Genomic DNA, 12,299 nt, shown 5'->3' with positions numbered 1-12,299 from the left:
GCATCAGCCTAAACTCCATATCTAGTCATTAAACAATGTAAGCATGTCATTGGGTTGATATCACCTTTAAAGCCCCCAGCTTGTCTTTCAGATCTTCCAACAAGTACCATGCCGTCAGCTTGAAAGGAGACATAATTCTTGCATATTCACCTGGTTCTATATGGCTCATGGGTTCTGTTTTTACGGCTTTCACTATACTGTAAAACTGAATTGTGCTCTTCATTCTCCAGGTCAGTACGATTATGGCTAGGCCACATATGTATACTTTTTCTTGCATTTTAATGTTAAAAACTTTGAGAAAAATGACATTTTTCTAGTCATCGCCGTATTCTGACCCCATAACTTTTTTTTAGTTATGCCTATGGAGATTTTTAGCAGGACAATCTGTAGTTTGTGCCAATACCATTATTTTCTGTTACGGCATTCACCGTATGGGATAAGTTTTTTTATATTTTAATAGTACAGACGTTTTCATACACAACAATACCCATGATGTTATTTTTTTTTATTATTATTGTTTTTTTATTTTGTTAAAGTGGGTGATTAAAATTTTTATTTTTTTAAACATTTTTTACTCCAGTTTTTTTTTTACTACAGTTCCCAGCTTGCTCCATTTATTTCTATGAGAGTTCTGAGAAGAGCAGAGCAAGTATGCGTACTGGAAGTTGTAGTTTCATAACAGCTGTCGTCCCGCAGGTTGCCCACTCCTAAAGGCAGAGGCTCAATACTGGTATAGAATGCTTTCCACAATCTCCGCCGGGGGAAAACATTCTTGCCCTGGAAGCGTACACTTCTGGGTTTTAGCCCTCTTAGACACTGTGGTCACATTTCACCACAGCATCTGAGGGGTTAAATGTCCTCGTTGGTATTACAGTCAATCGTGGACATTTGCCACACATGACTGCTGCATGAAACATCTATGTAGGGCAGATGGCAGGAAGGGGTTAAAGATGGCACGCGGGAGGCACATGCGTACGCCTCACAAAAGGGACATGCTTCAGTAAGCTCCGGTCCACACGCCAAACTGATCCCTTTCTTAGCACCGTTTTCACTGCTCCACGAGCACCTTATTTTGCTCAGGTGACCCTGAGGATGACCCACACCAAGGGAAAGACAAAACTCCCGAGCACCCCGACTCCATCGCAGACGCTTCCAGAGATATTCCGACTCACCAGGAATTCCATCATGGCAGAAACTGCGCCGTCTCCAGCAAGCCCTGCCTCCTTTACAGAGAGTGGTCGTCCGTCTAATTCCGTCGGACTAAGGTCAGGCAGATTTATATAAGAACATTGTATCCCTGTTCCGTACCGAGCTCTCGCAGGCTGTGGCGGAATTTACCCGCCAAATGCAAGACCTAGGAAACAAGGTGTCTGAACTAGATACACGGGCGGACGATATTTTTGGAGCTGACAGGGAGGACATTAACTCCTATGTGGCCCAGTTGACTGCCCTTGACTGCCCTTAACCCCTTAAGGACTCAGCCCTATTTCACCTTAAGGACTTGGCCAGTTTTTGCAAATCTGACCAGTGTCCCTTTAAGTGCTGATAACTTTAAAACACTTTGACTTATACAGGCCATTCTGAGATTGTTTTTTCGTCACATATTGTACTTCATGACACTGGTAAAATGAAGTCCAAAAAATTCATTTTTATTTATAAAAAAAACTTTTACAAAAAATTTGTAAAAAATTGCAAATTTCCAAGTTTCAATTTCTCTACTTCCATAATACATAGTAATACCTCGAAAAATAGTTATTACTTTACATTCCCCATATGTCTACTTCATGTTTGGATCATTTTGGGAATGATATTTTATTTTTTGGGGATGTTACAAGGCTTAGAAGTTTAGAAGCAAATCTTGAAATTTTTCTGATATTTTCAAAAACCCAATTTTTAGGGACCAGTTCAGGTCTGAAGTCACTTTGCGAGGCTTACATAATAGAAACCACCCAAAAATGACCCCATTCTATAAACTACACCCCTCAAGGTATTCAAAACTGATTTTACAAACGTCATTAACCCTTTAGGTGTTCCACAAGAATTAATGGAAAATAGAGATACAATTTCAAAATTTAACTTTTTTGGAAGATTTTCCATTTTAATATTTTTTTTTACTTTTACAAAGCAAGGGCTAACAGCCAAACAAAACTCAATATTTATGGCCCTGATTCTGTAGTTTACAGAAACACCCCATATGTGGTCGTAAACCGCTGTACGGGCACACAGCAGGGCGCAGAAGGAAAGGAATGCCATACGGTTTTTAAAAGGCAGGTTTTGCTGGACTGTTTTTTTTGACACCATGTCCCATTTGAAGCCCCCCTGATGCAGCCCTAGAGTAGAAACTCCATAAAAGTGACCCCATCTAAGAAACTACACCCCTCAAGGTATTCAAAACAGATTTTACAAACGTCGTTAACCTTTTAGGTGTTCCACAAGAGTTATTGGCAAATGGAGATGAAATTTCAGAATTTCAATTTTTTGGCAAATTTTCCATTATAATCAATTTTTCCCAGTAACAAAGCAAGGGTTAACAGCCAAACAAAACTCAATATTTATGGCCCTGATTCTGTAGTTTACAGAAACACCCCATATGTGGTCGTAAACTGCTGTACGGTCACACGGCAGGGCGCAGAAGGAAAGGAATGCCATATGGATTTTGGAACAAAGTTTTTGCTGGACTTGTTTTTTTGACACCATGTCCCATTTGAAGCCTCCCTGATGCACCCCTAGAGTAGAAACTCCAAAAAAGTGACCCCATTTTAGAAACTATGGGATAGGGTATCAGTATCACTCCTACGCTGACGACACACAAATCTACCTCTCTGGTCCAGACATCACCACCTTACTATCTGGAATCCCACAATCTTCTATATCATCCTTCTTCTCCTCTCACTTTCTAAAACTTAACATGGATAAAACAGAATTCATCCTCTTTCCCCCATCTTGCTCAACCCCCCCAACAGACCTATCTATCACGATCAATGGCTGCACACTCTCCCCGGTCAACCAAGTCCGCTGCCTTGGAGTGACCTTGGATTCTGCCCTCTCCTTCAGACCGCACATCTAAGCACTTTCCACCACCTGCCGCCTCCAACTCAAAAACATCTCCCGCATCCGTGCTTTCCTTAACTTTGAATCTGCGAAAATGCTTGTACATGCCCTCATCATCTCCCGCCTAGACTACTGCAACACTCTCCTCTGTGGCCTTCCATCTAGAACTCTCGCACCCCTCCAATCTATCCTCAACTCTGCTGCCCGACTAATCCACCTCTCACCCTATTACTTCTCTGCCTCTCCCCTCTGCCAATCCCTTCACTGGCTCCCCATTGCCCAGCGAATTCACTTCAAAGTACTAACAAATACATACAAGGCCATCCATAACCTGTCCCCTTCCTACATCTCTGAGCTACTTTCCCGATACACCCCCACACGCACTCTCCGATCCTCACAAGACCTCCTTCTCTCCTCCCCTCTTATCGCCTCTTCCCACAATCGACTCCAAGATTTCTCCCGTGCATCCCCCATACTCTGGAACTCGCTACCCCAACATATCAGACTCTCACCTACAGTGGAATCCTTCAAAAGAAACCTGAAAACCCACCTCTTCAGACAAGCCTACAACCAGTGACCCTGCTGCCTCCATACCGCCATGACCAACTTCACCCACACCTACTGTGTCCTTCTCCCATACCATGTAGATTGTAAGCCCTCACGGGCAGGGCCCTCTCTCCTTCTGTACCAGTTTATAACTCATCTTGTTTATGATTAGTGCAATTGTCTGTATTATGTATGTATACCTCTTCTCATATGTACAGCGCTATGGAATGAATGGCGCTTTAATACTAAATAATAATAATAATAGGGTGGCAGTATTGTTGGTACTAGTTTAGGGTACATATGATTTTTGGTTGCTCTATATTACACTTTTTGTATGGCAAGGTAACAAGAAATAGCTGTTTTGGCACCGTTTTTATTTTTTGTTATTTACAACAATCATCTGACAGGTTAGATCATGTGATATTTATATAGGGTAGGGTATGATTTTTGCGGGATGAGATGACGGTTTGATTGGCACTATTTTGGGGTGCGTGTGACTTTTTGATCGCTTGCTATTACACTTTTTGTGATGTAAAGTGACAAAAAATGGCTTTTTATACACCGTTTATATTTAAAAAGTTTTACGGTATTCACCTGAGGGGTTAGGTCATGTGATATTTTTATAGAGCAAGTTATTACGGACGCTGCGATACTTAACATGTATAAATTTTTTTATGTATGTAAGTTTTACACAATGATTTCATTTTTGAAGCAAAAAAAAACATTTTAGTGTTTCCATAGTCTGAGAGCCATAATTTTTTCTGTTTTTGGGCGATTACCTTGGGTCGGGTACGAATTTTGCGGGATGAGATGACTGGTTTTATTGGCACTATTTTGGGGTGCGTGTGACTTTTTGATCGCTTGCTATTACACTTTTTGTGATGTGAGGTGCCAAAAAATGGTCTTCTGAGGGGTTAGGTCATGTGATATTTTTATAGAGCCGGTCGATATGGACGCGGAGATACCTAATATGTATACTTTTTTTTATTTATGTAAGTTTTACACAATAACAGCTTTTTTAAAACAAAAAAAATGATGTTATAGTGTCTCCATATTCTGAGCCATAGTTTTTTTTTATTTTTTTGGCGATTGTCTCAGATAGGAGCTCATTTTTTGCGGGATGAAGTGACGGTTAGATTGGTACTATTTTGGTGGGCAAACACCTTTTTGATCGCTTGCTGTTGTACTTTTTGTGATGTAAGGTGACAAAAAAATTGTTTATTTAGCACAGTTTTTATTTTTTATTTTTACGGTGTTCATCTGAGGGGTTAGGTCATGTGATATGTTTATAGAGCCGCTCTATACGGACGCGGAGATACCTAATATGTATACTTTATTTTTTCCCTATTTTTTACCAATTATTTTTAACTTTATTTGGGGAAAATGACGATTTTGTTGATTTTCTACTTGATACTTTTAATTTTTTGGGGGGAAAACTTTATTTTTTTCCACTTTTTTTTTGTCCCACTTTGGGACTTGAACTTTTGAGGGTCTAATCCTTTACAATTAGAGTTGAGCGAACACCTGGATGTTCGGGTTCGAGAAGTTCGGCCGAACTTCCCGGAAATGTTCGGGTTCGGGATCCGAACCCGACCCGAACTTCGTCCCGAACCCGAACCCCATGGAAGTCAATGGGGACCCGAACTTTTCGGCACTAAAAAGGCTGTAAAACAGCCCAGGAAAGAGCTAGAGGGCTGCAAAAGGCAGCAACATGTAGGTAAATCCCCTGCAAACAAATGTGGATAGGGAAATTAATTAAAAAAATAAATAAAAAATTAACCAATATCAATTGGACAGAGGTCCCATAGCAGAGAATCGGGCTTCACGTCAGCAGAGAATCAGTCTCTTCATGCCATAGCAGAGAATCTGGCTTCATGTCAGCAGAGAATCAGTCTTCATGTCATAGCAGAGAATCAGGCTTCACGTCACCCACCAATGGAACAGGCCACTGTCACATATTTAGGCCCCGGCACCCAGACAGAGGAGAGAGGTCCCATAACAGAGATTCAGGCTTCATGTCAGCAGAGAATCAGTCTTCATGTCATAGCAGAGAATCAGGCTTCACGTCACCCACCACTGGAACAGGCCACTGTCACACATTTAGGCCCAGGCAGAGGAGAGAGGTCCCGTAACAGAGATTCAGGCTTCATGTCAGCAGAGAATCAGTCTTCATGTCATAGCAGAGAATCAGGCTTCACGTCACCCACCACTGGAACAGGCCACTGTCACATATTTAGGCCCAGGCACCCAGGCAGAGGAGAGAGGTCCCATAACAGAGATTCAGGCTTCATGTCAGCACAGAATCAGTCTTCATGTCATAGCAGAGAATCAGGCTTCACGTCACCCACCACAGGAACAGGCCACTGTCACATATTTAAGCCCCGGCACCCAGACAGAGGAGAGAGGTCCCGTAACAGAGATTCAGGCTTCATGTCAGCACAGAATCAGTCTTCATGTCATAGCAGAGAATCAGGCTTCACGTCACCCACCACAGGAACAGGCCACTGTCACATATTTAGGCCCCGGCACCCAGACAGAGGAGAGAGGTCCCGTAACAGAGATTCAGGCTTCATGTCAGCAGAGAATCAGTCTTCATGTCATAGCAGAGAATCAGGCTTCACGTCACCCACCACTGGAACAGGCCACTGTCACACATTTAGGCCCAGGCAGAGGAGAGAGGTCCCGTAACAGAGATTCAGTCTTCATGTCATAGCAGAGAATCAGGCTTCACGTCACCCACCACTGGAACAGGCCACTGTCACATATTTAGGCCCAGGCACCCAGGCAGAGGAGAGAGGTCCCATAACCGAGATTTAGGCTTCATGTCAGCACAGAATCAGTCTTCATGTCATAGCAGAGAATCAGGCTTCACGTCACCCACCACAGGAACAGGCCACTGTCACATATTTAGGCCCCGGCACCCAGACAGAGGAGAGAGGTCCCGTAACAGAGATTCAGGCTTCATGTCAGCACAGAATCAGTCTTCATGTCATAGCAGAGAATCAGGCTTCACGTCACCCACCACAGGAACAGGCCACTGTCACATATTTAGGCCCCGGCACCCAGACAGAGGAGAGAGGTCCCGTAACAGAGATTCAGGCTTCATGTCAGCAGAGAATCAGTCTTCATGTCATAGCAGAGAATCAGGCTTCACGTCACCCACCACTGGAACAGGCCACTGTCACACATTTAGGCCCAGGCAGAGGAGAGAGGTCCCGTAACAGAGATTTAGTCTTCATGTCATAGCAGAGAATCAGGCTTCACGTCACCCACCACTGGAACAGGCCACTGTCACATATTTAGGCCCAGGCACCCAGGCAGAGGAGAGAGGTCCCATAACAGAGATTCAGGCTTCATGTCAGCACAGAATCAGTCTTCATGTCATAGCAGAGAATCAGGCTTCACGTCACCCACCACAGGAACAGGCCACTGTCACATATTTAGGCCCCGGCACCCAGACAGAGGAGAGAGGTCCCGTAACAGAGATTCAGGCTTCATGTCAGCACAGAATCAGTCTTCATGTCATAGCAGAGAATCAGGCTTCACGTCACCCACCACAGGAACAGGCCACTGTCACACATTTAGGCCCCGGCACCCAGACATAGGAGAGAGGTCCCGTAGCAGAGATTCAGGCTTCATGTCAGCACAGAATCAGTCTTCATGTCATAGCAGAGAATCAGGCTTCACGTCACCCACCACTGGAACAGGCCACTGTCACACATTTAGGCCCAGGCACCCAGGCAGAGGAGAGAGGTCCCGTAACAGAGATTCAGGCTTCATGTCAGCAGAGAATCAGTCTTCATGTCATAGCAGAGAATCAGGCTTCACGTCACCCACCACTGGAACAGGCCACTGTCACATATTTAGGCCCAGGCACCCAGGCAGAGGAGAGAGGTCCCATAACAGAGATTCAGGCTTCATGTCAGCACAGAATCAGTCTTCATGTCATAGCAGAGAATCAGGCTTCACGTCACCCACCACAGGAACAGGCCACTGTCACATATTTAGGCCCCGGCACCCAGACAGAGGAGAGAGGTCCCGTAACAGAGATTCAGGCTTCATGTCAGCACAGAATCAGTCTTCATGTCATAGCAGAGAATCAGGCTTCACGTCACCCACCACAGGAACAGGCCACTGTCACATATTTAGGCCCCGGCACCCAGACATAGGAGAGAGGTCCCGTAGCAGAGATTCAGGCTTCATGTCAGCACAGAATCAGTCTTCATGTCATAGCAGAGAATCAGGCTTCACGTCACCCACCACTGGAACAGGCCACTGTCACACATTTAGGCCCAGGCACCCAGGCAGAGGAGAGAGGTCCCGTAACAGAGATTCAGGCTTCATGTCAGCAGAGAATCAGTCTTCATGTCATAGCAGAGAATCAGGCTTCACGTCACCCACCACTGGAACAGGCCACTGTCACATATTTAGGCCCAGGCACCCAGGCAGAGGAGAGAGGTCCCATAACAGAGATTCAGGCTTCATGTCAGCACAGAATCAGTCTTCATGTCATAGCAGAGAATCAGGCTTCACGTCACCCACCACAGGAACAGGCCACTGTCACATATTTAGGCCCCGGCACCCAGACAGAGGAGAGAGGTCCCGTAACAGAGATTTAGGTATCATGTCAGCACAGAATCAGTCTTCATGTCATAGCAGAGAATCAGGCTTCACGTCACCCACCACAGGAACAGGCCACTGTCACATATTTAGGCCCCGGCACCCAGACAGAGGAGAGAGGTCCCGTAACAGAGATTCAGGCTTCATGTCAGCACAGAATCAGTCTTCATGTCATAGCAGAGAATCAGGCTTCACGTCACCCACCACTGGAACAGGCCACTGTCACACATTTAGGTCCAGGCACCCAGGCAGAGGAGAGAGGTCCCGTAACAGAGATTCAGGCTTCATGTCAGCAGAGAATCAGTCTTCATGTCATAGCAGAGAATCAGGCTTCACGTCACCCACCACTGGAACAGGCCACTGTCACATATTTAGGCCCAGGCACCCAGGCAGAGGAGAGAGGTCCCATAACAGAGATTCAGGCTTCATGTCAGCACAGAATCAGTCTTCATGTCATAGCAGAGAATCAGGCTTCACGTCACCCACCACAGGAACAGGCCACTGTCACATATTTAGGCCCCGGCACCCAGACAGAGGAGAGAGGTCCCGTAACAGAGATTCAGGCTTCATGTCAGCACAGAATCAGTCTTCATGTCATAGCAGAGAATCAGGCTTCACGTCACCCACCACAGGAACAGGCCACTGTCACATATTTAGGCCCCGGCACCCAGACAGAGGAGAGAGGTCCCGTAACAGAGATTCAGGCTTCATGTCAGCACAGAATCAGTCTTCATGTCATAGCAGAGAATCAGGCTTCACGTCACCCACCACTGGAACAGGCCACTGTCACACATTTAGGCCCAGGCACCCAGGCAGAGGAGAGAGGTCCCGTAACAGAGATTCAGGCTTCATGTCAGCACAGAATCAGTCTTCATGTCATAGCAGAGAATCAGGCTTCACGTCACCCACTACAGGAACAGGCCACTGTCACATATTTAGGCCCCGGCACCCAGACAGAGGAGAGAGGTCCCGTAACAGAGATTCAGGCTTCATGTCAGCACAGAATCAGTCTTCATGTCATAGCAGAGAATCAGGCTTCACGTCACCCACCACTGGAACAGGCCACTGTCACACATTTAGGCCCAGGCACCCAGGCAGAGGAGAGAGGTCCCGTAACAGAGAATCAGTCTTCATGTCATAGCAGAGAATCAGGCTTCACGTCACCAACCACTGGAACAGGCCACTGTCACATATTTAGGCCCAGGCACCCAGGCAGAGGAGAGAGGTCCCGTAACAGAGATTCAGGCTTCATGTCAGCAGAGAATCAGTCTTCATGTCATAGCAGAGAATCAGGCTTCACGTCACCCACCACTGGAACAGGCCACTGTCACATATTTAGGCCCCGGCACCCAGACAGAGGAGAGAGGTCCCGTAACAGAGATTCAGGCTTCATGTCAGCAGAGAATCAGTCTTCATGTCATAGCAGAGAATCAGGCTTCACATCACCCACCACTGGAACAGGCCACTGTCACACATTTAGGCCCCGGCACCCAGACAGAGGAGAGGTTCATTCAACTTTGGGTTGCCCCGCAATATAATGGTAAAATAAAAATAGGATTGAATGAGGAAGTGCCCTGGAGTACAATAATATATTGTTAAGGGGAGGTAGTTAATGTCTAATCTGCACAAGGGATGGACAGGTCCTGTGGGATCCATGCCTGGTTCATTTTTATGAACATCAGCTTGTCCACATTGGCTGTAGACAGGCGGCTGCGTTTGTCTGTAATGACGCCCCCTGCCGTGCTGAATACACGTTCAGACAAAACGCTGGCCGCCGGGCAGGCCAGCACCTCCAAGGCATAAAAGGCTAGCTCTGGCCACGTGGACAATTTGGAGACCCAGAAGTTGAATGGGGCCGAACCATCAGTCAGTACGTGGAGGGGTGTGCACAGGTATTGTTCCACCATGTTAGTGAATTGTTGCCTCCTGCTAACACGTTCCGTATCAGGTGGTGGTGCAGTTAGCTGTGGCGTGGTGACAAAACTTTTCCACATCTCTGCCATGCTAACTGCCCTCAGAGTAGCTGGCCGTGACACAGCTGCGTTGGGGACCTCTTGCTCCTCCTCTGCCTTCGCCTTGGGCTTCCACTTGTTCCCCTGTGACATTTGGGAATGCTCTCAGTAGCGCGTCTACCAACGTGCGCTTGTACTCGCGCATCTTCCTATCACGCTCCAGTGTAGGAAGTAAGGTGGGCACATTGTCTTTGTACCGGGGATCCAGCAGGGTGGCAACCCAGTAGTCCGCACACGTTAAAATGTGGGCAACTCTGCTGTCGTTGCGCAGGCACTGCAGCATGTAGTCGCTCATGTGTGCCAGGCTGCCCAGAGGTAAAGACAAGCTGTCCTCTGTGGGAGGCGTATCGTCATCGTCCTGTGTTTCCCCCCAGCCACGCACCAGTGATGGGCCCGAGCTGCTTTGGGTGCCACCCCGCTGTGAACATGCTTCATCCTCATCCTCCTCCACCTCCTCCTCATCCTCGTCCTCCAGTAGTGGGCCCTGTCTGGCCACATTTGTACCTGGCCTCTGGTGTTGCAAAAAACCTCCCTCTGAGTCACTTCGAAGAGACTGGCCTGAAAGTGCTAAAAATGACCCCTCTTCCTCCTCTTCCTCCTGGGCCACCTCCTCTTCCATCATCGCCCTAAGTGTTTTCTCAAGGAGATATAGAAGTGGTATTGTAACGCTGATAACGGCGTCATCGCCACTGGCCATGTTGGTGGAGTACTCGAAACAGCGCAACAGGGCACACAGGTCTCGCATGGAGGCCCAGTCATTGGTGGTGAAGTGGTGCTGTTCCGCAGTGCGACTGACCCGTGCGTGCAGCAGCTGAAACTCCACTATGGCCTGCTGCTGCTCGCACAGTCTGTCCAGCATGTGCAAGGTGGAGTTCCACCTGGTGGCCACATCGCATATGAGGCGGTGAGCGGGAAGGCCGAAGTTATGCTGTAGCGCAGACAGGCGTGCAGCAGCAGGGTGTGAACGCCGGAAGCGCGAACAGACGGCCCGCACTTTATGCAGCAGCTCTGACATGTCGGGGTAGTTGCGAATGAACTTCTGCACCACCAAATTCAGCACATGCGCCAGGCAAGGGATGTGCGTCAAACCGGCTAGTCCCAGAGCTGCAACGAGATTTCGCCCATTATCGCACACCACCAGGCCATTATCGCACACCACACTCGTCGGTCTGTTGTTCTATACCCCGCCACAACTCCTGTGCGGTGTGGGGCCTGTCCCCCAAACATATGAGTTTCAGAACGGCCTGCTGACGTTTACCCCGGGCTGTGCTGAAGTTGGTGGTGAAGGTGTGTGGCTGACTGGATGAGCAGGTGGAAGAAGAGGAGGAGGAAGCGGAGTAGGAGGAGGAGGAGACAGGAGGCAAAGAGTGTTGCCCTGCGATCCTTGGCGGCGGAAGGACGTGCGCCAAACAGCTCTCCGCCTGGGGCCCAGCCGCCACTACATTTACCCAGTGTGCAGTTAGGGAGATATAGCGTCTCTGGCCGTGCTTACTGGTCCACGTATCTGTGGTTAGGTGGACCTTGCCACAGATGGCGTTGCGCAGTGCACACTTGATTTTATCGGACACTTGGTTGTGCAGGGAAGGCACGGCTCTCTTGGAGAAGTAGTGGCGGCTGGGAACAACATACTGTGGGACAGCAAGCGACATGAGCTGTTTGAAGCTGTCTGTGTCCACCAGCCTAAATGACAGCATTTTATAGGCCAGTAGTTTAGAAATGCTGGCATTCAGGGCCAGGGATCGAGGGTGGCTAGGTGGGAATTTATGCTTTCTCTCAAATGTTTGTGAGATGGAGAGCTGAACGCTGCCGTGTGACATGGTTGAGATGCTTGGTGACGCAGGTGGTGGTGTTGGTGGTACATCCCATGTTTGCTGGGCGGCAGGTGCAGCAGAAGAGGCCGAGGCGGCAGCAGCAGAAGAGGTAGCAGGGGGAGCCTGAGTGACTTCTTTGTTTTTAAGGTGTTTACTCCACTGCAGTTCATGCTTTGCATGCAGGTGCCTGGTCATGCAGGTTGTGCTAAGGTTCAGAACGTTAATGCCTCGCTTCAGGCTCTGATGGCACAGCATGCAA

This window comes from Bufo bufo, chromosome 7, assembly GCF_905171765.1.
Source record: "Bufo bufo chromosome 7, aBufBuf1.1, whole genome shotgun sequence".
Classification (NCBI taxonomy): Eukaryota; Metazoa; Chordata; class Amphibia; order Anura; family Bufonidae; genus Bufo; species Bufo bufo.
Note: the sequence above shows the minus strand (reverse complement) of the source record.